Here is a 26,471-nt window from a genome sequence, read left to right as displayed (position 1 = left end):
GACAGATGGCATCGGAGGGAGACCAGGAGTAGTCGGAGAAGGAAGGCGAGGCGGCCTCTCTGGCAAAATGATCTGATGCGCTGACGCAGGATCAGACATAGCTGAAAAAACTAAAGAAACAGTAACACAAATAACTAGCAAATTATCCAATTGGCAAGATCAAAGTGAGGCAGCGGGGGGAGCTTCAATTGGGGCTTTTGGTGGACCCAAGAAAGGAAGATAAGAACGAGGAAAAGAAAAGGAGGGAAGAGCAAAAGAAGAAGGAGGAAAACGAGGGAAAGAGCAAAAGAAGAAGGAAGGAAAAGTAGGGAGAGAGTAAAGTCGAAGCCACGCCCACCCGGACGAGTGAGGCAGCGGAAAGGAAGTTTCAGGGCTTATCAAAACAGAAAAGACACCGTAAACGGAGTATTTCTGAAATGAAAAGCGAGAAGACATAGAAAAGAAACCATTTCTCACTAGGGACGACTGAAAAACAGCCGAAGCAGTAAGAAGGGAGAAGAAAAAGTTAGGCCCCGCCCAGCACCGAAATATACTGCAAGCAGTATAATCAGTGTAGACGGGAAAGAACCTGCTCGCTCACAGGCAACCTGCACGCTCACAGGTGAAAGGGCCCCATTGAACGCAAGTAAAGAACGTATTCGAACCATCAAGCGTCAATGGGAGGGGAGAGAGAGAGAGAGAAAGCAAAACTTACGTAGGATCCACCTCGACTCCGCTTTCAGCTCCGTCCACCAGACGAGTAAACTATTCCATCAGCATAGTGTCTTGAAATCTGAAAAAAGAACAAAATAAGACGTCAGATTAAGCTGATAAGAACAGATACTACACTTTGATCTTAGCCAAGAGGCCCAGAAGCGATGCAGAATTCTGTGGCGTGATGAATTCTCTTTCAATTTTTCATATTTCAAAAGTCCTGAGCATTCGTGCAGGGGGAGAAGGGGGTGCAGAAGACTCAGGTTAGCGAGTGCTGCTTGGGGGGTTTTTATGATATGTCGTTATTTCATCCTCCTCCTGTGTTACAAAAAAAGAGGTGTACAAGGATGACCAATTTCTGTCTAGTCAAGTGGATCATTTTGCGGTCCTTTCTAATGTTCCCATTCTGGAGGCGTCAGTCCCCTCCTCCTTGGGCGGGGCTAGTTTTAAAAAGCCAAGGACGTCAAAAGTTCATTTCATTCAAGATTCAATTGCAAATTTTATTCTTACTACAGCAAATGAACCACAATGCTGAAATATCCTCACAGATATTTCTACAATATCGCAATAAGTTACAGTAGTTATATTGGACGTTTTACGGAAACGTTGGCCGGAACAAAATTCAAAGTGGAAAAAGTTAATCCGATCTCAACGCGAAATCTCTACAGTCAATAACGGCAGTAAGTAAACAATTCCGGTGTTTTCCTCCAGCTTTTATAAGCTTATGCACCATGCAACATAATATTCTCGTATTTTCTCAATTTTTTTCAGATGGGAAAAGAGGACAATGAAATATTCATGAAAGTGTTCATTTCTCTGGAGTAGCTTCCTCCTCCGAAAAATCTCATTCTTCACTGCAGGCAATAAAAATAGCAAAACGAAAAATAAATAAATAAATATTCCTGGAGTTATCGAATGCCCATGCTTGGGAAGAAATTATTTTTTGTGATTAAACAAATATTGAGACAGTAAAATTTATCAGCCAAAACTGCATTACATAATGCCAGAGTTTGATTGACACAAACTCGACATGCACAGTCCAGCACATGGTTTCCAACTCAGAGATACTCTCTCTCTCTCTTCAGTTCAAACGTTGCACTTGAAAACACAGAGTGAAATATTAGGAACTTAAAACAATTAAACAAACAGAAAAATTACAAAAAACACTTTACAAATTCATTTGTAATATGTACAATAAAACAGTACTTTTTAATTTACAATTAATGAGTACTTTCCATTCTTCACTTCCACACTAGTGGCGGGCAAGCCATCTCAAAACTCAGAATAAACTGCTTCCTGCATAGTGCAGCCATCTATTGGCATTTTCCCGTTTGTTAATATTAAGGTGCCAACAAAATAAATGAATGAATGAATAAAAACATAAATACAACAATCCTTAACAATAATTGTAGACCATTACAATTAGCTGGCGTTTAGAAATCATACAGAGACAAACAAAACAAACAAAACATTAGGAAACAGACAGAAAAATCTTTGTTGCTGCAGTGTGCCTACAAACATTTTACACCCTTTTGAGAGTTATTTACAATAAAAAGGCTCGTGTGTTGAAAGAAGCAATGCGTATACGCGCGCTGTAGTGGGAAAGATCTGGCAAATGTGAATAGGAATTCTCTCAAACTTACATGAAATGAGACAAAAATGTTACTGGAAATGAAATTTGAGTGATATTTTGAGGCCGATCTTCCTTCAATCAGTCAGACAGAATGAGTAAGTTGTTAACAGTACGGGAAAAAAATGTGGATTTTATGGGATTTCTGTAAATACGAATAAAACTTCGTATTTACAGAAACCAGAGTGAGTGAGTGAGTGAGTGAGTGAGTGATTATGGCGCAAAAACCAGAGATGATTATGACGCGCCAAACAAAAGATGAGATGATTACAATTGATGACATTAAAATTCAATAAATAAAAACAAGTAGATAAATGTACCAAATCCAGAGGATGAAGTCATATAAAAACAAGTTAAAAGCACATATTAACATTCAAGACACAGTCTTCAAAACAAATTACATTTGGTAATAAAAGCCAATCTCTTTTAAATAATAAAATAAATTAGAATTGACCTCTCTTCCGATTAAACGGTCGAGAGGTAAGTCACAGCTATTAAAATATTTCTGGCGAAGACTATTAAAACATAGACACTCAATTAAAATATGACGAACAGATAAACAAACATTACAATTAAAACAAACAGGCTCATTTTCAGCTTTAAGAAGATAGCTATGTGTGACTCTGGTATGACCAATTCTGAGTCGAGTCAAAAGAACGTCTTCTTTACGATTTCCAGCAAAATCCCAATGCTCAATTCTAGGTTTGATGTTTCTCAACTTGTTGTGATGCTGAACATCCCAAATTTGCTGCCATTTTTTTCGTATCTTTCCCTTGATGACACAGCAGATGTCTCTAAAAGGGATAAGGCGACTGGACAGTTCGACAGCAGATTTTGCCGCGATGTCTGCAAGCTCGTTTCCCTTTATTCCCGTATGCCCGGGAACCCAGCAGTACAGGATTTCATATCCTCGTATCATTAAATTTCTATGAATTTTGAGAACATCCACTACCACAGGATTCTGAGCGTTGGGAAAAGCTTCCAAGGATTTAAGAGCACTATACGAGTCTGTGTAAACTATGAACTTTTTGTGGCAGAGCTTTGAGATGTACAAAAGAGCATAATATATTGCAGTTAGTTCAGATGTTAGGACAGAGAAAGCATGGTGCAGGCATCTGCCCTCTATGTAATTTTCAAATACAAAAGCCATCCCGACATGATCATTTGACTTTGATCCATCTGTGTATATCGGATAATAACTGCTATATTTGTGCCTGTGCTCAGCGAAAATTTGTCTGTAAACGATCTCGTTAGTGCTCGCCTTTACGTGATGTTTAAAAACATCAAGAAGCTGGATCCGTGAATTTTCCCAAGGTGGAATTTCAAAATTCTGTACTGCTTGGGGGTGCATATCAGAGAGGGAGAGTTCCTCAATGACAGGGCGTACTCTTAAAGGGAAAGTAGGAACACAGGATGGACGTGTTTCAAATAATGTGTTACACTCATTATCAAGTAAGCACAGCTTATTGGGATGTTCAGGTTGTGATAGAGTATTAAAATATTGCAAAAGGGACAATTGCTCACGCCTCAGATAAAGTGATGGTTCGTTACAGTCAACATATAGGCTCTGCACAGGAGAAGTCCTGAAAGCTCCTGAACAAATCCGCAGACCTTGATGGTGAACAAGATCCAGTTTTAACAAAACAGATGACCGAGCGGATCCATAAACAACTGAGCCATAGTCCAGTTTAGAGCGGATAAGCGCTCTGTAAATGCGAAGCATGGAGCAACGCTCTGCACCCCAGGAGGTGTTCGCCAACACTTTTAAAATATTTAGTGTTTTTAGACACTTCTTTCTCAGGTTTAAAACATGAGAAAGGAAAGTCAATTTTCGGTCGAACGTCACTCCTAAAAATTTTACTTCAGGCGCAACTGGAATAATTGTACCATTCAAGTATAATTCAGGTTCAGGATGGAGACCTCGCTTCCTACAAAAGTGCACGCAGACAGTTTTCTGTTTCGAAAATGTAAATCCCTGTTTGTCTGACCATTCTTGGATCTTAATCAGAGCCATCTGCAGTTGCCTCTCTACATATCTCATGTCTGCTCCTCGACAGCTAATGTGCAGATCATCAACATATAGAGATCCCAAGATGGTGGGAGGAAGTTCTTTTAGTACAGAATTTATTTTTAAACTAAACAGGGTTACACTGAGCACACAGCCTTGAGGCACACCCTCTTCCTGTTCAAAAACATCCGAAAAAACAGAGCCAATTCTTACTTGAAAAGTTCTAGTGTTCAAGAAATTTTGAATGAAAATTGGTAGGTTGCCGCGCAAGCCACTCTCGTGAAGATCCCGGAGTATACCGTATCTCCATGCCTTATCATAAGCTTTTTCAATGTCGAAGAATATCGAGACAAGGTGGCTTCTTCTTACAAATGCTTTTCGAATAGATGTCTCTAAGAGGAGCATGTTATCTACAGTTGTTCTTCCCTTTCGAAAACCACTCTGATAAGGCGATATAATATCATTCTTTTCCAAGAAGTAGACTAGGCGGCTGTTTACCATCTTTTCAAACAGTTTGCAGAGGCAACTCGTAAGGGCAATTGGCCGATAGTTGGAGGGATTCCTTGGATCTTTCCCTGGCTTAGGAATAGGAATGACAACAGCTTTCCTCCATGCACTGGGAAAGGCATGCTCCTTCCACACCCTATTGTAAAGAGTGAGAAGGGCATTCAGTGACTTACAGGACAGATGCTTTAGCATTTCATAATTCACTCCATCAAGACCCGGAGAAGACCTATGTGTCTGCAATAAAGCACTCCTTAATTCAAGCATAGTAAAGTCTCTATTGTAAGGCTCAGATTTGGAAGAGTTGAATGCGATGGGATTTATTTCAGAGTGCTGCTTCATAGAAAGAAATGCAGGTGTATAGTTTCTGCTGGAAGAAACGGAAGCAAATGTCTCACCAATAGTATTCGCAATTTCTTCTATGGAGCTAATCACTCGGCCATCTTTTTCCAAAAAGGAAAGTGAGTGGTCTTTATATATGCCGCATGCTTTTTGAACTCTTTCCCAAACCCGCTTGCTAGGCGTGGAGGATGTTATTGACGACACATATGAAATCCAGGAATCCCTCTGGCTCTGCCTTCTTACTTTTCGTGCATTTGCTTTGGCTCTTTTAAAGGCTATGAGGTTTCGCAGAGTAGGATATCTACGAAAAATACCCCATGCTTTTTTCTGTTTTTTCAGTGCTTCATGACAGTCGCGATTCCACCATGGTTTTGAATATTTTAGTAGTTTTCCTGATGTTCTAGGAATCGAAAGCATAGCTGCCTGAATAATAGTATTAGTAACAGCTTCAACAGCGTCATCGATATGCGCATCTTCTACCATTTCATCTGTGAGCTCTGCAATGGAAGAGAAGAGTTCCCAGTCTGCCCTGTCCAGTATGAATCGAGGGGATCTCGACATGGGGTTTGCTCCTCTTCGTGCAGGAGACACAAGAATGGGATAATGATCACTGTTGTAAAGATCTTTACCCACATTAAAAGTGCAAAAAAGCAACAGAGATGGTGAACAGATGGCAAGGTCGAGAGCATGGAATGTTTTTGAAGGCTCATGGAAGTAAGTATCTTGCCCATTATTGAGGAGACAAAGGCTATGATCTTCGATCATCTGCTCAATTTGTCTTCCTCGGCAATTAGTATCCTTACTACCCCAGAGCGGACTATGGCCGTTAAAATCTCCTATTATGATGAAAGGCTCAGGCAGCTGCTCTAAAAGACCATTTAAATCTTGCTGATCAATATGCTCATTTGGAGGCAAATACAGAGAAACGACTGTAACAACAAAATCAAAATTTGTTTGAGTAGCGACAACTTGGAGGGATGTCGTCAAAGAAAGCACATTTGAGGGATAATCCAGTGAGGTGAGGAGACCTACACCTCCACTGGCACGCTCACCTGCAAGGTTATCTTTCCTGACGAAGGAAAACGTCCGAAGTTTTGCCTGTTGTTCTGGTTTTAGATTTGTTTCCTGTACTGCGAAGCATACAGGATGATAAGCATTAATTATGGCTTTGATGTCGAGCAAATTTCGGTGGAAATCGCGACAGTTCCATGAGACGAGGGTGGCCATTATGTCTGGTTTTTGTTCTTTCTGTGCTCTTGTTTGGTTTTTCGTGGAAGTAGATGCCTGGGAAATTCTAGACCCTCCTCTACTTCCATAGTGTCTGAATCCGCAGATTCAGAAATCATTTCGTCAAAAGAGCTATTGCTGGGACTTTTATTTTTATTAATTATTTTGTGACTTTCAATTTTAGGTTTACTTTGAATGACTGTTTCTTTTTTTTGTATTAAATGAGTTGCATTTTCCGTTTTCTTGGTGGATGTGTTTGGTTGGGTTTTATTTGGTTTAGTCTGCGTGCCTATTGATGTTTGGGTGGCAATGCTACGTGTTGTTTTAACTGCACTGGCATAAGATTTGTTTGATTGGAGCTGTGTGCTTTGAACTAGTTTTCTGGCTTCAGCATACGAGATGTTCCTGGTAACTTTAAGAGTCTGTACTTCTTTTTCGGATTTCCATTTTGGGCAGAGGCGTGAAAATGCTGGGTGCTGACCCTTGCAATTTATACACGAAGGCGCAGCGGTACAATTTTCCGAATCGTGGCCAATCTGTGAGCATCGGGCGCATGTGAGGCTGCCACGACAAGACGTCTTAGAATGGCCGAAACGCTGGCATTGGAAGCATCGCATAGGGTTGGGAATATAAGGTCTTCCAGGACAATTTAAATATCCGGCCTTAATATTCTTAGGCAGATCAGGCGTGTTGAAGGTAAGGATCACGTGTTTCGTATCGATCAACTTACCTTCCTTACGCATCTTGATCCGCCTAGCACCGCAGATATTTTGGTCGGATAGCTCGGAAGCGATCTCTTCTTCAGGAACGTACAGAAGGTCGAATTCCGATATTACGCCACGACAATAATTCAGTGTCTTATGTGCTGTTACAGTGACATTCGCTTGCCCAAGTTTAGTAATCTGAAGTAATGAAGCAGACTGGGTGGCTGAGTTTGTATCAATAAGCAAGTCTCCGGAGCGGAGACGCTTTATGTTTCTCGGCTCACCAATACAAGACTGGATGTATTTATTTATTACGAAAGGAGACATCTTATGCATTTCGCCAGAAGGACTAGAGATGACTAGGAAACGGGGACTATTGTGATGATTTTTTTATTTGCATCTGTCCGTAATTTTTTTGCAGAATTTTTAGAACTAGGTTGAGTGACAGGTTGAGTGACTGGTTTAGTAGTAGACGTTTCAGAGCTAGGTTGAATGATTGGTTTATTAGTAGATGGTTCAGAGCTAGGTTGAGTGACTGGTTTAGCAGTATACGTTTCAGAACTAGGTTGAGTGACTGGTTTAGCTGTAGACGTTTCAGAACTAGTTTGAATGACTGGATTTACCTCGAAATCTTTAATTAAGTAGATATGAGAAGAAGCCATAGTGAAAGAATAAAGATTCGGGTCCGACGGCCCCGCCCACCACGGAGCCCAACAAGGGAACACAGATTCCTGTGTTAGGGCTAGCCGGACCTATACGCAAACTGAAGCCCCGCAGTCGGCTTTCCCGAAAGCAGGTACTCCCGAGAGCTTGACCCCAAGCCACTGACACAAGGACTAGTGACCAGCCGATTGACACCCGTGAGGACGACTAAGGTGCCTCCCGTTTAGCTGAAGCAGAGGCCAAAGTAGTGTGTTGGGGACAGTACCTCGCCCCTCAACTACCAGGACCCTCCTTTCCAGCGACACGGGTCTCCACGCACGGCAAACACGTGGGCAGTTTTCTCGCCACTCGAAGACTAGAGACAAGGGCTGTTCCAGTCTCTCGTGACGAGCCCCAAACTCCGTAGAGAGAAACCACGAGGGAGAAGAGAAGGGAAAAAGTTCCAGCAAAGAGGAGAGGAGACGGAAAAGAGGATAGATCACTGGGGCTCCAGGATCGTGATACCCGTCTCATCAAGAAGATGATCCCCTGAAGGGCTAGGGTACCTCGGGATTGCCACACCCGTACTCACAGAAGTGAGCCCCCTGAGGGGTTACAGAAACCAGAACTTGACACTGAAAAGAACGAGGGTTAAACCCGAGGCTCCAGAATGTTCCCATTCCGAGGAAAAGAACGAGGGGCCCGAGCAATAGCAAGTTAAAAAAGGCAGGACGCCGCACACTCGTACAAATGTATGATGTTGTCAGACCTTCGGTTTTCTGAAATTTGAAGGGGCCATTTTAAAAGGACGTTTTTCTGAGGATGCAGTGGGTGAGTGAAGTTTCTGCTTTTGGATATATTGTGCGCCGTATCCTGCAAGTAGTGCCACAGCAGGCCAACCCGTGGCGAGGGCGGAATAAATTCCTAACCACAAGCCTATCTGCAAAAATTAATTTAATATCTTGACGTCATGTCGACGTCGTATCAGATATTAAGCTGATAAGAACAGATACTACACTTTGATCTTATCCAAAAGGCGGAGAAGCGATGCAGAATTCTCTGGCGTGATGAATTCACTTTCAATTTTTCATATTTCAAAAGTCCTGAGCATTCGTGCAGGGGGAGAAGGGGGTGCAGAAGACTCAGGTTAGCGAGTGCTGCTTGGGGGTTTTTTATGATATGTCGTTATTTCATCCTCCTCCTGTGTTACAAAAAAAGAGGTGTACAAGGATGACCAATTTCTGTCTAGTCAAGTGGATCATTTTGCGGTCCTTTCTAATGTTCCCATTCTGGAGGCGTCAGTCCCCTCCTCCTTGGGCGGGGCTAGTTTTAAAAAGCCAAGGACGTCAAAAGTTCATTTCATTCAAGATTCAATTGCAAATTTTATTCTTACTACAGCAAATGAACCACAATGCTGAAATATCCTCACAGATATTTCTACAATATCGCAATAACTTACAGTAGTTATATTGGACGTTTTACGGAAACGTTGGCCGGAACAAAATTCAAAGTAGAAAAAGTTAATCCGATCTCAACGCGAAATCGCTACAGTCAATAACAGCAGTAAGTAAACAACTGAATTCCGGTGTTTTCCTCCAGCTTTTATAAGCTTATGCACCATGCAACATAATATTCTCGTATTTTCTCAATTTTTTTTCAGATGGGAAAAGAGGACAATGAAATATTCATGAAAGTGTTCATTTCTCTGGAGTAGCTTCCTCCTCCGAAAAATCTCATTCTTCACTGCAGGTGAATATAAAACAAATGTAATTACAAAGGCAATAAAAATAGCAAAACGAAAAATAAATAAATAAATATTCCTGGAGTTATCGAATGCCCATGCTTGGGAAGAAATTATTTTTTGTGATTAAACAAATATTGAGACAGTAAAATTTATCAGCCAAAACTGCATTACATAATGCCAGAGTTTGATTGACACAAACTCGACATGCACAGTCCAGCACATGGTTTCCAACTCAGAGATACTCTCTCTCTCTCTCTTCAGTTCAAACGTTGCACTTGAAAACACAGAGTGAAATATTAGGAACTTAAAACAATTAAACAAACAGAAAAATTACAAAAAACACTTTACAAATTAATTTGTAAGATGATAACAATAAAACAGTACTTTTTAATTTACAATTAATGATTACTTTGTATTCTACACTTCCACACTAGTGGCGGGCAAGCCATCTCATAACTCAGAATAAACTGCTTCCTGCATAGTACAGCCATCTATTGGCATTTTCCCGTTTGTTAATATTAATGTGCCAACAAAATAAATGAATGAATGAATAAAAACATAAATACAACAATCCTTAACAATAATTGTAGACCATTACAATTAGCTGGCGTTTAGAAATCATACAGAGACAAACAAAACATTAGGAAACAGACAGAAAAATCTTTGTTGCTGCAGTGTGCCTACAAACATTTTACACCCTTTTGAGAGTTATTTACAATAAAAAGGCTCGTGTGTTGAAAGAAGCAATGCGTATACGCGCGCTGTAGTGGGAAAGATCTGGCAAATGTGAATAGGAATTCTCTCAAACTTACATGAAATGAGACAAAAATGTTACTGCAAATGAAATTTGAGTGATATTTCGAGGCCGATCTTCCTTCAATCAGTCAGACAGAATGAGTAAGTTGTTAACAGTACGGGAAAAAAATGTGGATTTTATGGGATTTCTGTAAATACGAATAAAACTTCGTATTTACAGAAACCAGAACTTGACACTGAAAAGAACGAGGGTTAAACCCGAGGCTCCAGAATGTTCCCATTCCGAGGAAAAGAACGAGGGGCCCGAGCAATAGCAAGTTAAAAAAAGGCAGGTTGCCGCACTCTCGTACAAAGGTATGATGTTGTCAGACCTTCGGTTTTCTGAAATTTGAAGGGGCCATTTTAAAAGGACGTTTTCCTGAGGATGCAGTGGGTGAGTGAAGTTTCTGCTTTTTGGATATATTGTGGGCCGTATCCTGCAAGTAGTGCCATAGCAGGCCAACCCGTGGCGAGGGCGGAATAAATTCCTAACCACAAGCCTATCTGCAAAAGTTAGTTTAATATCTTGACGTCATGTCGACGTCGTATCAGATATTAAGCTGATAAGAACAGAAATTGTTTTTATTGAAACAAGAAAATATTTACGGGTACAATACATAAGGAATAACAATTAGCAATATTATGTACAAAATAGAATATGAAGCAGTAATATACAAAAAAATGTACAGGCACAGTAAGTCAAGATAAATATTTACAGATGAACACCGGAGCATAGAGGTGCATGCAAGCATACTATAAGATAAATGCGAAAGCATGTATGGATTAGCACAGTAATCCAGTAGTTGGAGTCCTATCAGTCCAATGGTTACTAAAGTCACAAGTGTCCAAATAGGAACAAGTCCAAGAGTATCACTGCACTGTGAATAAAGTTCAATACACGTGGTCGTGTTAGTTGTTTGCCGAGAGATCAACATTGGTATCCGAGCTTGGAACTTGGCCTTGTGATGCAGTCTCATGCCTCTGTCCTTGTGAAGTGGTCTCTTGCCTCTGTCATTGTATTGCAGAAGCCTGCCTCTGTTGTCGCATTTGCGGGACCCCCGTAAGATGTTCAACGTAGACATCTCTGGAGAAGCTAATCGTGTCGCTAACAATCAGTTTTCTCATAAGAGAAGCATATCGTCTGGAGCATAGGCTGTGTACGACACGGTCATTGTTTGGGTCCCAAGACCCAAGAGCACCAACCACAATGGCGTCAACGCGCACATCACTGTAGCTGCGGCGAAGGGTGTTAACCAGTGGACGGTACTTCTCAATCTTCTCCCTCCTAGCAGAGTCGAAGGCGGACTGCCTGTTGTCGAAGGGGATTGTGATATCCAGCACCAGACAGAAATCATCTCTCACAAGGATAAGGTCAGGGCGGAGAGCATGTCCACGGAGCACCTGGTTCTCAGACAGCACGACCCATCTGCCAGCAGCCGCTTTCTTGATACGCTCCACCACTGCATTGTGACGAGCCTGGAAAAGTCGACTATATCTCATACAGTGGCAGATCACGTGTGGAAGAGTCTCAAGATGATAGTTGTAACGGCGGCAGCCACGGGTACCATTCGTCGAGCGTCGGACACCATTCAAAGGGACGAGGTTGAGCCTTGCCCGGTGAACGAATCGCCAATCCGCAAAACGGGTGAATGAGCCATCTCTGAAGAAGTGGGAACTTGTTTTGGCAGCAGCAGCACATTCAATGGCTTTTCCCTGATTAGGATACGAGAGGAGTTTTGTAGTCCTAGCTTTCTTGAGGGCTGTGCGAAGGGTTCTGAAAACGAGATGACGCTTGCCTTGCGAGATCATGGTACCATTGTGGATCAGAGACACAGAGTTGTTCGCAGCAACTTCCCAGGTGACATTTAACCGGCGAGAAGCACTTCTGGCAGCTGACCAGATAGAAGAGATGGGGTTGGAGCTGGTAGCGAGTATTCCATCATTAGAGCCGGAGAGGAAGGCGGCAAGATCTTGCGGTGAGGGAGTGTTGGAGATCCGCTTGGAGACAAGGCGAGTAAGATCATCCCAGGCCAAGAGTTGAGTCGATGGATCACGGGAGGTCAAAAGCTTGAAAGCTCCATCAATTCGAGCAATATCTGAATTTTCCGCTGCAAGGGGTAACCCTAGACATGCCATCTTAGAGTCCCCAAACAGGTATTCATTCGCCGCCTCAGGTGGGAGATTAAGCGTCTGTTTAAGGAGAGGGCGGATAAAATCATCAAGTTTCGCCCAATCAGTCTTCTTCAGGCGTGCCATCCGCATGTCGAAATTCATAGATGGGAAGGCGAAAGATTTCAGCGCGTCAAGGCGGTGCCACGGTGCAAGGCGGGATTCAAGCAGCACTTTGCATTTTTCTATATATGCATTAAGAGCATTTGCATCTGGTGGCAGTTGGAAACCAATAGGCTTGCCCAGGAAAACACCTTCCTCACCGTCAGCAAGAGCATGAAGACGTACACCATCCAGGAAGAAGGGAGTGTCTCTTGTGCCGATGGGGCGGGAGCCAGAGAGATGAAGAGAAAAGCACTTCCTGGGGTTGAGTGCAAGCCCAATTTTGGCAGAAAGTGCATGTACCATGTCCAGTTGTACTTGTAGCTCCTGGGGGATAGAGGCAAGAAGAAGGATGTCATCTGCATAGGCAAGTATGCGGTGGGCTTGAGCCTGGCCCTGGACGACTCTGAGGATAGGATCAATGGCAACATTGAAAAGGAGCCCACTCAGCGGGCAACCTTGGCGCACTCCAGATTCAATGAAGATGGGATCCGTCAGGCCATCCTGGGTGATGATGCGGGTAGAAGAGTTGTCATATAGGTCGCGGATGGTATCGATGAAGTCAGCACCGACGCCAGCAGAGTCCAGAGACTGAAAGATAGCAGCATGTGGAAGTGCACCAAACGCATTCCCAATGTCCAGTGAGGCAAGGCAGAGATCGGATTTAGACGTTCTTGCAAGTTGAATACGTTGCTGGACGATAAAATTATTTTCAAAAACGCCGTCGAAGGGCAGGAAGCCCTTCTGAGCAGGTGATAGAACGTCATTGTTGAGTATCCAGTTGGTAAATCTTCGAGCCAGGCAGCCACAGAAGAGTTTAAAGATGGTGACACTAAGGCAGATCGGTCTCCAATTTTCTGGTGCGAGAGGATCTCCTTTCTTAAACAGTAAGATGGTCCGGGTGTCCTTCCAACTCTGTGGAATCCTCTTAGCACGTAGACAGATGTTGAAAATCTTTGCAAGAATGGTGCACTCAGGATCGACAGATCGCCAGTGGTTATAAGTGAGGCGATCATGTCCTGGTGACGAGTTTTCAAAGGCGTGCAGTCTACTGGCCACTTCAGATGGAGTAAAGGGCGATAAATCCAAAGGGTCGGGAGGAGGATCTCGTGCGGAGTAGAAGGATGAGTCAATGGATCCAACTCTTTGCAAGGCTACGAAGTAGTCCTGGAGGTCTTGCCGGCTGATAGAGCATCTGGCGGAATCTCCTTCTGTGAGAAGACGTACAGCTCTGCGTCTATTTCTTTTGTAAAGCTTTTGGATGAACTTGGGATCGTTGCATGGTGGCGGAGAGTTGCGCAAACCAGTGGGAGTGTCCGTAGGTGGGGGAAGGCGAACCACCTCAGCAGCGGTTTTGTAGATGTCATCCAGGACACTCAGTACATCATCCCAGTGAGCGGAGAGGTCAACAGCAGAGAAGGCGTCCAGACGTTCGTGAAAGTGATCCAGCGGTGAGGACGGTTGCGGCTCCACGGGAAGGGCAGGAATGTCTTCGCTGAAATCAGGAGCACCATGGTCCAGATCAGAAGTGGCGGAGATAGGTGATGGTGATAGAGTATCCTCGCGGTCAGTAGAGGTACGATGGTTACCAGGAGTTCCGCTTGACCCATCGATATCCATTGGGGAGTGGGTGGCGCTAGGGATGGGCACAGCAGGCAGATCCGGAGTAGAGTTCGAAGTAGAAGGCACAGGCGAGGTAGGAAGAGGAGCAGAGTCATCCTGGGGCAACGTTGGAGAAGAGTCTGTGGTGAATGTTACATGTCGGGTAGTCCTTTCTCGACGTCTGCGTGGGCGGGGAGTAGGAACAGCAGGTACGTTCACACGAAGGCGTTCACGCTTATGCCGGGCTTGGTGATTAAGGTAGCCCCCTCTGGTCTGGCAAGAGAAGTCGCATGACATACACTGCCAACGGTGGGTGATACCAGAAGCAATGAGGACTGGGCGTTCTTGGAAGCAGGCGTGTCGAGAGACTCGAGACATAATCCTTTGATGACAGTGACTGCACCAGTTCTCAGTGTGGCTAATGGTGAGATCATGTGCAACAGCCAGGTGTCTGCATAAGGAGTGTCGGGATTGTGACCAAGACTTGGCGTGGAAGGTCCTGATACAGTGTTCCTCTGTACAGTGAAGAGTATCAGACACAGGGAAGACAAGATGAACAACCGTGTCGCGTCTGCAGGTGGTCAACGGGAACTGGTGGGACGATGCATCGGTGACCTCATCGGAAGGAGCGGAGCGAGGAGCTTGAGATACCGGAGAAGACGGCTGAGCAGGCGATTCAACACGAGACGTCTGGAGAGAGGCATGTACGGGAGGGGAGTCGTTGACTGCAGTTGCAGAAGGAGAGGCAGGTAACGGTGACAGCGGCTCCAAGGAGATGACAGAGTCATTGGCAGGAGACGAGGGTCCAGTAGCTGTGTCAGGTGAGCAGGCAGGATTGATGTTGGAAACCTCATCAGCAGGACTGTGAGCAGGTAGAGCAGGAGCAGAGGAGGTGGACGGAGAGGTGGTAGTCGTAGGAACAACAATCTCTGGTGCAGTAGGCGGGGAGCGAGAACCAAGATCCATGGAAGAGCTGGAGGCCAGGATATTCGGGGCCAAGAAGTGGGTGACAGTAGTCTTTGAACGTGTATGTGAGGCCACTGGAGAAGGCGAGGTCTGCGCAGGCGGTGGGCGTGGCAAAGGAGGTCCATACTTAATGTGCAACTTCAAGTGATGCCTCAGCTTTCCACTTCTCTTGAAAGCCATTCCACATGTTTCACAGACGAACGGAGAGGTACCCATAAACGGCGAGCATGAGGAGGTCGGCTGGGAGGCGGGAGTGCTCGACGAAAGTGCATGCATCTGAGAAGAGGTAGTCCGAGCAGCATCCGAGGGCGAAGAAGCCGAGGAGTGGCGGGCCTGGATCTTATCGACGAGAACACGGATGTGATTGGTGTTAGTGATGGGCGGACCAGTTGGGGTGACAAAGGCGGCTACATGGCGTTTCACTGGGATGGAAGAACCAGGATCTTCAGGGCGGGCTGTCTTGAGAGGCAGTGGTAATCCTCCAGTTCCAGCGGCATGCATCCCGGAAATCGGTAGTCTTCTGGGGGAGGCTTCACCTACTTCGGCAGCAGGAACACGGAGTCCAGCAGAGACCATGGCAGCGTAGGAAACTCCTCCGGGTGTAGCAGCAGTCATCTCGGACAGGGGTGATCCTCCATGGGTGGCATCAGCATCTGTGGCACCGGGTCTGGAATAAGCAACTACAGGGCATCCAGCAGGGTCCTTGGTAGCAGGAACAGGAACACGGCGTCCAGCAGCGACAGTGGCAGCGTAGAGTCCTCCTCCGCGGGCAGCAGCATCCTTCTCGGACAGGGGTGGTCCTCCAGGACTGGAACAAGCGGGAACAGGGACATCCACATCGCATCCAGCAGGATCCCCGGGAGTGTTGACTCCACCTCCAGTGGCTCCAAGCATCCTGGGCAGGGTCCTCCTATGGGCAGCAGCTTCCTCGGGAACACCGGATACAAGGGCACTCCTATGGGTAGCAGCATCCTCAGGAACTCCGGGAACAAGAGCTGGAACAGGGACCCCAGGAACAGCTGGCGGAGAACGGGAACCAGGACTCCTCACGGCGGGCGGTGGGCGTAGCCTCGGCCGGGAAGCAAGGCGGGGCGGCGAACTCATCCGCTTTTCAGAATATCCACCACTCTGGATCTGAAAAAAGATCAAACCGACAAAACTAATGGAAGGCGACTCGGCCTTCGGCGTTCAATCTGCTCAACCCGTGCTATGAGGCTGTCACAGGGACACAAGCAACTAGTCCACCGATTAAGCTGATAAGAACAGATGTTTTTTATTGAACAATATTTTTGGCCACTTTACAGAAGAATGATATTTGCGTGGCAGAAATATCATTTTACAATTCTATTATACATTAATTTTCTATTTACAATTATTTACAGAGCGAAGCAGATATGTACAACAACTATTTTCAGAACCAAGCACTTATGTACAACATACTAGGTTTTTCTTTCTACTTACATATTTCGGGGGTTTGTACTTTGTGAACACTTAATCGGATAGTTCAGTGAGTCCATGTTAAATTTACCAGTTCTCCTGTCTGACGTCCGTGAGATGCTCCACATAGATATCCCTTGACTTACTTATTGTTTCACTTACGATGAGCTTTCGCATAAGTGATGCGTACTTCCTGCTGCAGATCCTGCTGAGAACTTTATCGTTGTTTGGATCCCATGATCCTAGTGCTCCGATTACAATTGCTTCTACTCGCACATCGTTGTATGTAGATTTCAGTGCTTCGATTAGCGGACGGTACTTGTTCATCTTCTCTCGGCGAGCAGCATCAAATGAAGACCGACGGTTGTCAAAAGCAACTGTTATGTCTAGGATGAGGCATGCGTTGTCTCTTGTTAGGATGATGTCCGGGCGTAGCGGGAGTCCTCTGACTGGCCGGTTCTCGGAGAGGAGCTGCCACCTTCCACTGGCTGCCTTTTTAATCCTCTCTACCACTGCATTGTGCCTCGCTTGGTAGAGACGGCTGTATCTCATGCAGTGGCAGAGGACATGCGGGAGAGTCTCGAGCTCAAAGTTGCATCTTCTGCAGCCACGGGAGCCATTCACATTGTGACGAACACCGTTCAGGGGGAGGAGGTTTAGCCTTGCACGATGTATAAATCGCCAGTCGGCGAATCGTGTAAATGCCCCGTTCCGGAAAAAATGAGAGCTTGCTTTGGCAGTCGCTGCGCATTCCATCGCCTTGCCCTGGTTGGGATAAGTGATGAGTTTCTCTGCGCGGGATTTCTTGATGGCATTCCGCAGGATGCGGAATACAAGGCGTCGCTTGCCGGCTGTTATGGTGGTACCGTCATGAGAGATCTCCACAGTGTAGTCGTCAGAAATTGTCCACGTGACTTTTAGGCGACGGGCTGCGCTTCTGGCCGCGGACCAAACTGATGAAATTGGGTTGGAGGTGCTCCTGGGAAAGTCTTCGTCACATCCCGAAAGGAAAGCTGCAATCTCAGAGAAGGAAGGAACCCTTTTCAGTCGTCCACTTACAAGTCGAGTAAGGTCCTCCCAAGCGAGCTGTTGTATCCCAGGGTCCAATGAAGTGAGCAACTTGAAAGCGCTGTCAATCCTTGCTATATCTGAGCTTTCGGCAGCCAGCGGGATACCAAAGCATGCAGATTCCTTCGCGCCGTAAAGATATTCATTTGCCGCCTCGGGAGGTAGGTTGAGAGTCCTCTTTAGTAGCGAGCGCACATGTGAGTCAATCTTTGCCCAGTCGGTTTTCTTCAACCGGGCCGTCCTCATATCAAAATCCATTGATGGAAACACAAAGGATTTGAGCGCGTCAATGCGCTGCCAGGGAGCAAGTGGCGAATTCAGGATCATCTCGCATTTCTGTAGGTAAGTATTGAGTGCCTCGATGTCCGGTGGTTTGTTGAATCCAATTGGTTTCCCCAAAAATTCCTCACCTTCACCCTCACGAAGACACCTGATGGCAGTGCCGTCGATCGAGAACTGAGAGTGGCGGACACCCGTTGGGCGAGCTCCGGAGATATGAAGGGAGAAGCATTTTCTGGGGTTGATGTAGAGGCCAAGCTTTCCAACCAGGTTGTGCGTCAGATTGAGTTGAGTTTGCAGCTCCGCAGGGGAGGGCGAGAGTAGCAGTAGGTCGTCGGCATACGCCAGTATGCGGTGTAGAGGACTTTGCCCTTGGACTGCGACAAGTATCGGGTTGATGGTCAAGTTGAACAACAGCCCACTTAGGGGGCAACCCTGACGTACTCCGATGTCAATTGGAATTGGATCCGTGGGGCCTTCTTCTGTGAAGACGCGTCTGGACGCATCCGTGTACAGCTCCTGTATCAGCTCGGTGAAATGATTCCCAACTCCAGAGGCTCGAAGCGCAGCAAAAATTGCATCGTGGGGCACGGATCCGAAGGCATTGGATAGGTCCAATGACGCCAGGCAGATGTCAGATTGGCTGGTCCGTGCTAGCTGGATTCTCTGCTGAACAACGAAGTTATTTTCAAACACCCCGTCGAAGGGTAGAAATCCCTTCTGTGACGGGGAGAGGATGCAGTTGTCGATGAGCCAAGAAGTGAACCGTCGTGCCAGGCAACCACAGAACAGCTTGGCAATCGTAACACTCAGCGAGATAGGACGCCAGTTTTTGATGTTATGCGGGTCACCCCCTTTGGGTAACAGGATAGTACGAGAGTCTTTCCAAGCTGCAGGGACTTTCCTAGCTTTCAAGCAGATGTTGAAGATGGCTGCGAGTACTGTACAGTCCGGATCAACGGCCTTCCAATGGTTGTATGAGAGTCGATCGTGTCCGGGTGCCGAGTTTTCAGCTGAATAGAGTTTCCTTGCGATCTCTGCAGGAGAAAATGGAGAGAGGTCAAGTTCTCTGGGGAGAGGGGATGGTGAGGTGTACACTGAGGTGTCAACTCGGTTGTTGCATAGGGCAGCAGCAAAGTGATCTTGTATATCCTGTCTTCCAATTGGGCATCTCTGTGAATCATCCCCGCAAATCAGTCGGACCGCTCTGCGTCGGTTACGACGGTAGAGTTTCTGGAGCAACTTTGGGTCATCACGTATCTTGGCGGAATTGTTGTTGTTTCCAGTTACATCCTCGCTAGCGGGAGGAAGACGAACTGCACTCGCGGCGGCCATCAAGATCTCGTCAAGTAACGTGGAAAAGGCATCCCACTGCTCAGTGGTCATCGGGTCGGAAAACTCTTCCAGTCGTTCTACGAAGTGTTCAAGGGGGGACGTGACTTGTATTTCTACACCACCCAGTGGAGATCTCTCGGCATCATCCGATACGGCTTCTGGAACCGGGGAGACGGGTGTAACTGTAGGACCGGTAGGTGAAGGCGAATCCGGGAAGGACGGCTCCAGGAAGTGTTCTTCAAAGGAAGGGTTGGCTCCCAGATTAACAGTCAAAGGCGCATCAACCTGTGGGGTAGTCCTCATGTCTGTTCCTGGAGGTGCGGCATCCTCTTGATAGGGCAAGGTATTAGGGTCTGTTGCACTTGTCGATTGGTAGGCAGTGGAAGGTCCATCAGTTCTAGCATCATCTTGGCGAGATGTACGGAATCGTGCAGTCCGTGCCTGTCGTCTTGCCGAGGTGGAGGGAAGGAGAGGCGTCACTAGAGGTGGCTGGAGTAAGCGCTGCCGTTCACTTTGGTGGCGTGCTTGGTGGTTAAGGAATCCACCCCGTGTTTGGCATGAGAAGTCGCACTGGGTACATCTCCAACGATGTTGAATGCCCGATTCGACGACTACGGGCCGGTCTCTAAAGCATTGATGGGCCGAGACCTTAACGGCGATGGGCAATAGGCAGTGTGCACACCAGTTCCGAGTGCTAGCAACATCTATGCCATGTGTGTACAAGAGGTGTCTGCAGAGCGAGTGGCGGAGTTGGGTCCAGCGTTTCGAATGGAATGTCCTATGGCAATCCCTTTCGGTGCAGTGGAGTGTGTCTTGCATCGGGAAGAGTAGATGGACAATACAGTCACGTCGGCAGGATGTCTCTGGGCAGGACTCATGATTCTCCACATGAGTGGGCATAGGCAAAGGCTCCCTCACTGACAGGTTCTGCAATGGCCTGCTAGGACGTGGGCCAGGTGCAATTTGCTCAGTAGAAGTCGTAGCAGCATGTGAGCGTATTACATTGCTGTCTGGTGCGGGCAATTCAGTAGAGAGCAGATCAGTCCTTTCTGAGGGAGTGAGGCATAGGATGAGGACGTCCGCATCAGTCGTGTCTCCAGTGCTGGAGGTAGTATCCAAGCGTGTCTGGCAGGGTACTTGAGGTGCGACATCGGATTCACCAGGTAGGTCTTTACTAGGCGAAGTGGTCACCGGGACAGTGGCAGTTAAAGCAGGTTGAGGAGCAGCGTCTGTTGAGCCAGAGGCAGTGCAGTCCGTGTGGACAGGGCCTGGTGCAGGAGCAGCGGGCGGTGAAGAAGCGGCGTCAGTCAGTGTCTCAGGAGTTGAGGAGGTAAAGTCATCGTCTCCAGAAGAGGTGGGAGGCGGAGCCTGTCTGTGACGGAGGTGACGATGGGACAGCAGCTGTTTCTTACTCAGGCAGGAGCGACCACAATCCTGGCAGATGACGGCAGACGCCAGTTGAGGTGTGGAAGCATTAGTCTTTGGTCCAGGTATGACGGTGGGAGTAGAATTCCTGGCCGGGAGGGTGGAGTATGGTTTTCGACGGGATTGACGTCTCCGAAGGTGGCAGCAAGTTCCTTGTGTTCTCCGCAGGAAACACCTTGGATTTAGCAGGTACGTTGGACGTCAGAGACTCCGCGGTGGAGGTGATCACTCCGCAGAGAGGACCGGTTGAAGAAGGATGAGCAGAACTCACTCTCATGGATGGCGAAGAAAGAGCTTCAGCGTAAGTGCGTGGGGGTGAGATCGTGAGTGTGTTCGATGAGGAGGCATGACCAGCCGCCGTCCGAGCCCGTGTATGATGACATACGGGCGAGATCAATGACCCAGGAATGCTCACAGCTACCCTTCTGTCAGGAGGTGGGTGGAGCTGACTGACTTTCTCCTGCACGTGCGTCCTTGTATGCCTTCTGAGGCCCCTTCTGCTCGTACACTCCAATCCGCAGACGTAGCATGCGAATGTAGACTGGGGTGTGGTGGGCGTGTCCTTGGCAGAGAAGGACGTGTGAGCAGACTCGGCGAGTGATGAACCCTCTGGTGTCCTTCGTTCACTAGGTTGACAAGTGACCACAGGTAGGAGCCGTGTGCAGCCAGAAGTCTTGGCTTGAATTCTATCCAACAGTTGGCGTAAGTGTCCACCTTTGGAAAGGGGCGGTCCAGAGGGTGTAACGAAAGCTGGCACGTGTCTGGGTAAGGAGGACGACCCGGTGGGCGTGGCTTCACTAGTGGCGATACTCCCGTAGTAGTAGGTGGGCACACTCCTGGCAGACGAGCCGGCTCCGGGCAGGCAAGGCGTGGCACTAGGGACCACAGCGGCGACTCCAGGATGAGCAGCGGCACTAGAAGATGCAGGAGCAGCTCTGGAACCTCCAGTGGCAATTTCGGGAGAGGCACTCGCTCCAAGGAACCGGGAAGGCTCCGGCCGTCACAGGGATGTCTTCAGAAGCTCCAGGGTAGGCAGGAATGGCCTCAGACAATCCGGGGGCCTCAGCTTCTGCATCAGGCGCACCAGGAGAGGCTCCAATAGATCCAGGGATGGCTTGGGAAGCATCAGCGGCTGATCCCGGAGCAAGAGGGACGACTCCATTGGATCCAGGGATAGCTCCAGCGGGAACGGCGGGCACTCCATGGTCAACAGCTGCTCCAGGGACTCCATGAACACCACGGGAACAGGTTCCAATGGATCCAGCAACAGGACCTCCAGCGGGAACGGCAGGCACTCCACGGTCAACAGCTACAACAGGAACGTCTCCAGGGACTCCATGCACCGTATGGGAACCTGCTCCGGCATCCAGGACTCCAAAACTGGCTTCAGGAGGCGGTGAGCGTCTTCCAGGGCTCCGAACTCCAGGCGTTGGGCGGGGCCTCGACGGTGGGCGAGGCCTAGAAACAGGAAACATCTTTAGCCACCAGTCTACCTGTAAAAACAGTAAGAAGTGACCAAAAAAGATGAAAAAGTATCGGCAACTCGACCGATTTATTACACTTTGATCTTAGCCAAAAGGCCGAGAAGCGATGCAGAATTCTGTGGCGTGATGAATTCACTTTCAATTTTTCATATTTCAAAAGTCCTGAGCATTCGTGCAGGGGAGAAGGGGGTGCAGAAGACTCAGGTTAGCGAGTGCTGCTTGGGGGCTTTTTATGATATGTCGTTATTTCATCCTCCTCCTGTGTTACAAAAAAAGAGGTGTACAAGGATGACCAATTTCTGTCTAGTCAAGTGGATCATTTTGCGGTCCTTTCTAATGTTCCCATTCTGGAGGCGTCAGTCCCCTCCTCCTTGGGCGGGCCTAGTTTTAAAAAGCCAAGGACGTCAAAAGTTCATTTCATTCAAGATTCAATTGCAAATTTTATTCTTACTACAGCAAATGAACCACAATGCTGAAATATCCTCACAGATATTTCTACAATATCGCAATAACTTACAGTAGTTATATTGGACGTTTTACGGAAACGTTGGCCGGAACAAAATTCAAAGTAGAAAAAGTTAATCCGCTCACAACGCGAAATCGGTACAGTCAATAACAGCAGTAAGTAAACAACTGAATTCCGGTGTTTTCCTCCAGCTTTTATAAGCTTATGCACCATGCAACATAATATTCTCGTATTTTCTCAATTTTTTTTCAGATGGGAAAAGAGGACAATGAAATATTCATGAAAGTGTTCATTTCTCTGGAGTAGCTTCCTCCTCCGAAAAATCTCATTCTTCACTGCAGGTGAATATAAAACAAATGTAATTACAAAGGCAATAAAAATAGCAAAACCAAAAATAAATAAATAAATATTTCTGGAGTTATCGAATGCCCATGCTTGGGAAGAAATTATTTTTTGTGATTAAACAAATATTGAGACAGTAAAATTTATCAGCCAAAACTGCATTACATAATGCCAGAGTTTGATTGACACAAACTCGACATGCACAGTCCAGCACATGGTTTCCAACTCAGAGATACTCTCTGTCTCTCTCTTCAGTTCAAACGTTGCACTTGAAAACACAGAGTGAAATATTAGGAACTTAAAACAATTAAACAAACAGAAAAATTACAAAAACACTTTACAAATTAATTTGTAATATGTACAATAAAACAGTACTTTTTAATTTACAATTAATGATTACTTTGTATTCTACACTTCCACACTAGCGGCGGGCAAGCCATCTCAAAACTCAGAATAAACTGCTTCCTGCATAGTGCAGCTATCTATTGGCATTTTCCCGTTTGTTAATATTAATGTGCCAACAAAATAAATGAATGAATGAATAAAAACATAAATACAACAATCCTTAACAATAATTGTAGACCATTACAATTAGCTGGCGTTTAGAAATCATACAGAGAATCAAAACAAAACATTAGGAAACAGACAGAAAAGTCTTTGTTGCTGCAGTGTGCCTACAAACATTTTACACCCTTTTGAGAGTTATTTACAATAAAAAGGCTCGTGTGTTGAAAGAAGCAATGTGTATACGCGCGCTGTAGTGGGAAAGATCTGGCAAATGTGAATAGGAATTCTCTCAAACTTACATGAAATGAGACAAAAATGTTACTGCAAATGAAATTTGAGTGATATTTCGAGGCCGATCTTTCTTCAATCAGTCAGACAGAATGAATAAGTTGTTAACAGTACGGGAAAAAAAATGTGGATTTTATGGAATTTCTGTAAATACGAATAAAACTTCGTATTTACAGAAACCAGAACTTGACACTGAAAAGAACGAGGGTTAAACCCGAGGCTCCAGAATGTTCCCATTCCGAGGAAAAGAACGAGGGGCCCGAGCAATAGCAAGTTAAAAAAAGGCAGGTCGCCGCACACTCGTACAAAGGTATGATGTTGTCAGACCTTCGGTTTTCTGAAATTTGAAGGGGCCATTTTAAAAGGACGTTTTCCTGAGGATGCAGTGGGTGAGTGAAGTTTCTGCTTTTTGGATATATTGTGGGCCGTATCCTGCAAGTAGTGCCATAGCAGACCAACCCGTGGCGAGGGCGGAATAAATTCCTAACCACAAGCCTATCTGCAAAAATTAGTTTAATATCTTGACGTCATGTCGACGTCGTATCAGATATTAAGCTGATAAGAAAAGAGTAAAAACTATTTATTGAACATATTTGGTGCCAATTTACATGATATTGGTAGGACCTTGGCGAGAGCTACCAATAACGCACGCAGTGCGGTTTTCGAGGATATCATATATGTACATGTGCGAAGCCAATTTAAATACAAAAGGTATGCTGTGCAACTGAATCATATTTACAGGAGCTATATACAGGACACGAAGTTGAGAGAGATCATTGAGAAGTGAATAATAGAAGTTCGAGTAGGCACTATGGAGCAGCTGGAAAATGGGCAGGTGGGATGGAGCACAACAGATGAAATCAGAAGATTCAGGAGATAGGCATCCGGGCATTAGTTTTCGGCTGCGCGTTCAGTCCAAGGAATTTGACGTTGTCCCGTCAGGTGCTCAATATAGATGTCACGCGAGATACGAATTGTGTCGCTCACTATGAGCCTGCGCATGACGGTGGCGTACTTGTTTGAACAGAGGCGATGGACGATTCTGTCATTCTTCGGGTCCCATGACCCTAAGGCACCAACGACGATGGCCTCAACTTTGACGTCCGCAAAGGTCTCACGAAGGATGTTGGCGACTTCCTCATACTTGGTCTCTTTTTCGCGGCGGGCACGGTCAAAGGACTCAAGTCGGTTGTCAAAAGGGACCGTGATATCGAGAATTAAGGCAGAGTTCCCTTTGGTAAGGACCAGGTCGGGGCGGACAGGTAGAGAATTAATACGTTGGTTTTCACTGTACACATCCCAACGTGCCATGGCCGCCTTCTTAATCCGCTCCACAATGTTGTTGTGGCGGAGTTGGTACAGCCTGCTGTATCTCATACAGTGCTCGATGACGTGAGGGAGCGTCTCATTGGGATGAGCACATCTGCGGCAGCCTTTCGAACCAGGGTTGGAGCGTTTGTTGCCGTTGAGGGGCACCAAGTGCAGACGGGCTCGATGGATGAACCTCCAATCCGCGAACCTGGTGTAGGTCCCCTCACGGAAGAAGTGGTTGCCTGATTTTGAGGCGGCAGCACATTCAATTGCCTTACCCTGGCTCGGGTAAGACTTGAGCTTGTCGGCACGTTCAGATCTTTTGGCACTGCAGAGGCAGCGGAAGATAAAGTGGCGCTTGGAGGCTCCCAGGATGTTACCATCGTAGTGGAGGAAGACAGAGCGGTTATCACCAGAGGACCAGGTGACGCCAAGACGACGGGAGGCAGCACGGGCAGCGGACAAGGTGGAGGAAGATGAGTTGCTTGAGCGGTGGAACTGGCCGTCATCGGAGGCGGACAGGAAGGCAGTCAGGTCGTCGTCGGTAGGAGGTTGGCGGATGCGAGTGCCGACGAACTGAGAGAGGTCTTCCCGGGCAAGAGAGCGCACACAGGGGTCCCGGGAGGTGAGGAGCTTGAACGCTCCGTCAATGCGAGCTATGTCAGAGTCTTCACTCGTCAGCGGGATGCCAAGACAGACAGCTGCAGAGTCACCATACAGGTACTCGTTGGCCGCTTCGGGTGGGATGTTGAGAGTCGACTTCAGAAGAGGGCGCACAAACTCAATCCGTCTCCAATCACCTCTCTTATGGCGACGCATCCGCATGTCGAAGACCATGGCAGGGATGATGAACGACTTCATGGCGTCTATCCTCTGCCAGGGAGCAAGCTTGGACGAAAGGATGGTGTTGCAGGCCTGAAGGTAACCGTGGACAAAGTGGAGGTCAGCCGGGAGCTGGAAGCCGATTGGTTTCCCAAGGAAAGATCCTGCAGTCTCATTCTCTAGGTGAGGAAGTGGCACTTCATTGAGAGAGAACCTGGAGGGGCGGGTACCAATGGGCTGACGGCCGGAGATGTGAATGGTCAAACACTTCGCCGGGTTGAAGTGAAGCAATAACTTGGAGGCCATGGTGTGGACGACGTCGATGTGGTCTTGGAGTTCGGCTGGTGAGTTGGCGAGCAGCAGTAGGTCGTCAGCATAGGCGAGAACAGAGTGAAGAGGAGAGGAGGAGTCGACCGCACGGATGAGAGGGTCGATGGCCAAGTTAAAAAGAAGACCACTATGTGGGCAGCCTTGGCGGACACCACAGACAGAGGGCACGGGATCAGAAACACCATCAGAGCAGAGGTACTGTGTTGAGGCGTCATGGTAAAGATCGCGTACAATATCGGCGAAAGTGGG

The 26,471-nt window shown here is 46.7% G+C and overlaps 1 non-coding gene and 4 pseudogenes across 1 annotated transcript; all 5 read right to left on the bottom strand.

Annotated features, from left to right (window-relative positions):
- Positions 1-757: 757 nt before the first annotated feature.
- On the bottom strand, positions 758-859 carry LOC146994754 (U2 spliceosomal RNA; annotated as a pseudogene).
- A 7,747-nt stretch (positions 860-8,606) lies between these two features.
- On the bottom strand, positions 8,607-8,799 carry LOC146994753 (U2 spliceosomal RNA). The gene has a single exon (XR_015044272.1). It is a non-coding gene; the product is annotated as a U2 spliceosomal RNA (small nuclear RNA).
- Positions 8,800-10,709: 1,910 nt separating this feature from the next.
- LOC146994752 (U2 spliceosomal RNA) lies at positions 10,710-10,891 on the bottom strand (annotated as a pseudogene).
- Positions 10,892-22,114: 11,223 nt separating this feature from the next.
- Positions 22,115-22,264, bottom strand: LOC146994751 (U2 spliceosomal RNA; annotated as a pseudogene).
- Positions 22,265-24,174: 1,910 nt separating this feature from the next.
- LOC146994750 (U2 spliceosomal RNA) lies at positions 24,175-24,352 on the bottom strand (annotated as a pseudogene).
- Between the last annotated feature and the right edge of the window lie 2,119 nt (positions 24,353-26,471).

The sequence above is a fragment of the Stegodyphus dumicola genome, chromosome 11, assembly GCF_044657685.1.
Source record: "Stegodyphus dumicola isolate Sdum_Otavi_A_Nest chromosome 11, ASM4465768v1".
NCBI classification, from domain to species: Eukaryota; Metazoa; Arthropoda; class Arachnida; order Araneae; family Eresidae; genus Stegodyphus; species Stegodyphus dumicola.
Note: the sequence above shows the minus strand (reverse complement) of the source record. Positions and strands in the feature narration are given on the sequence as shown.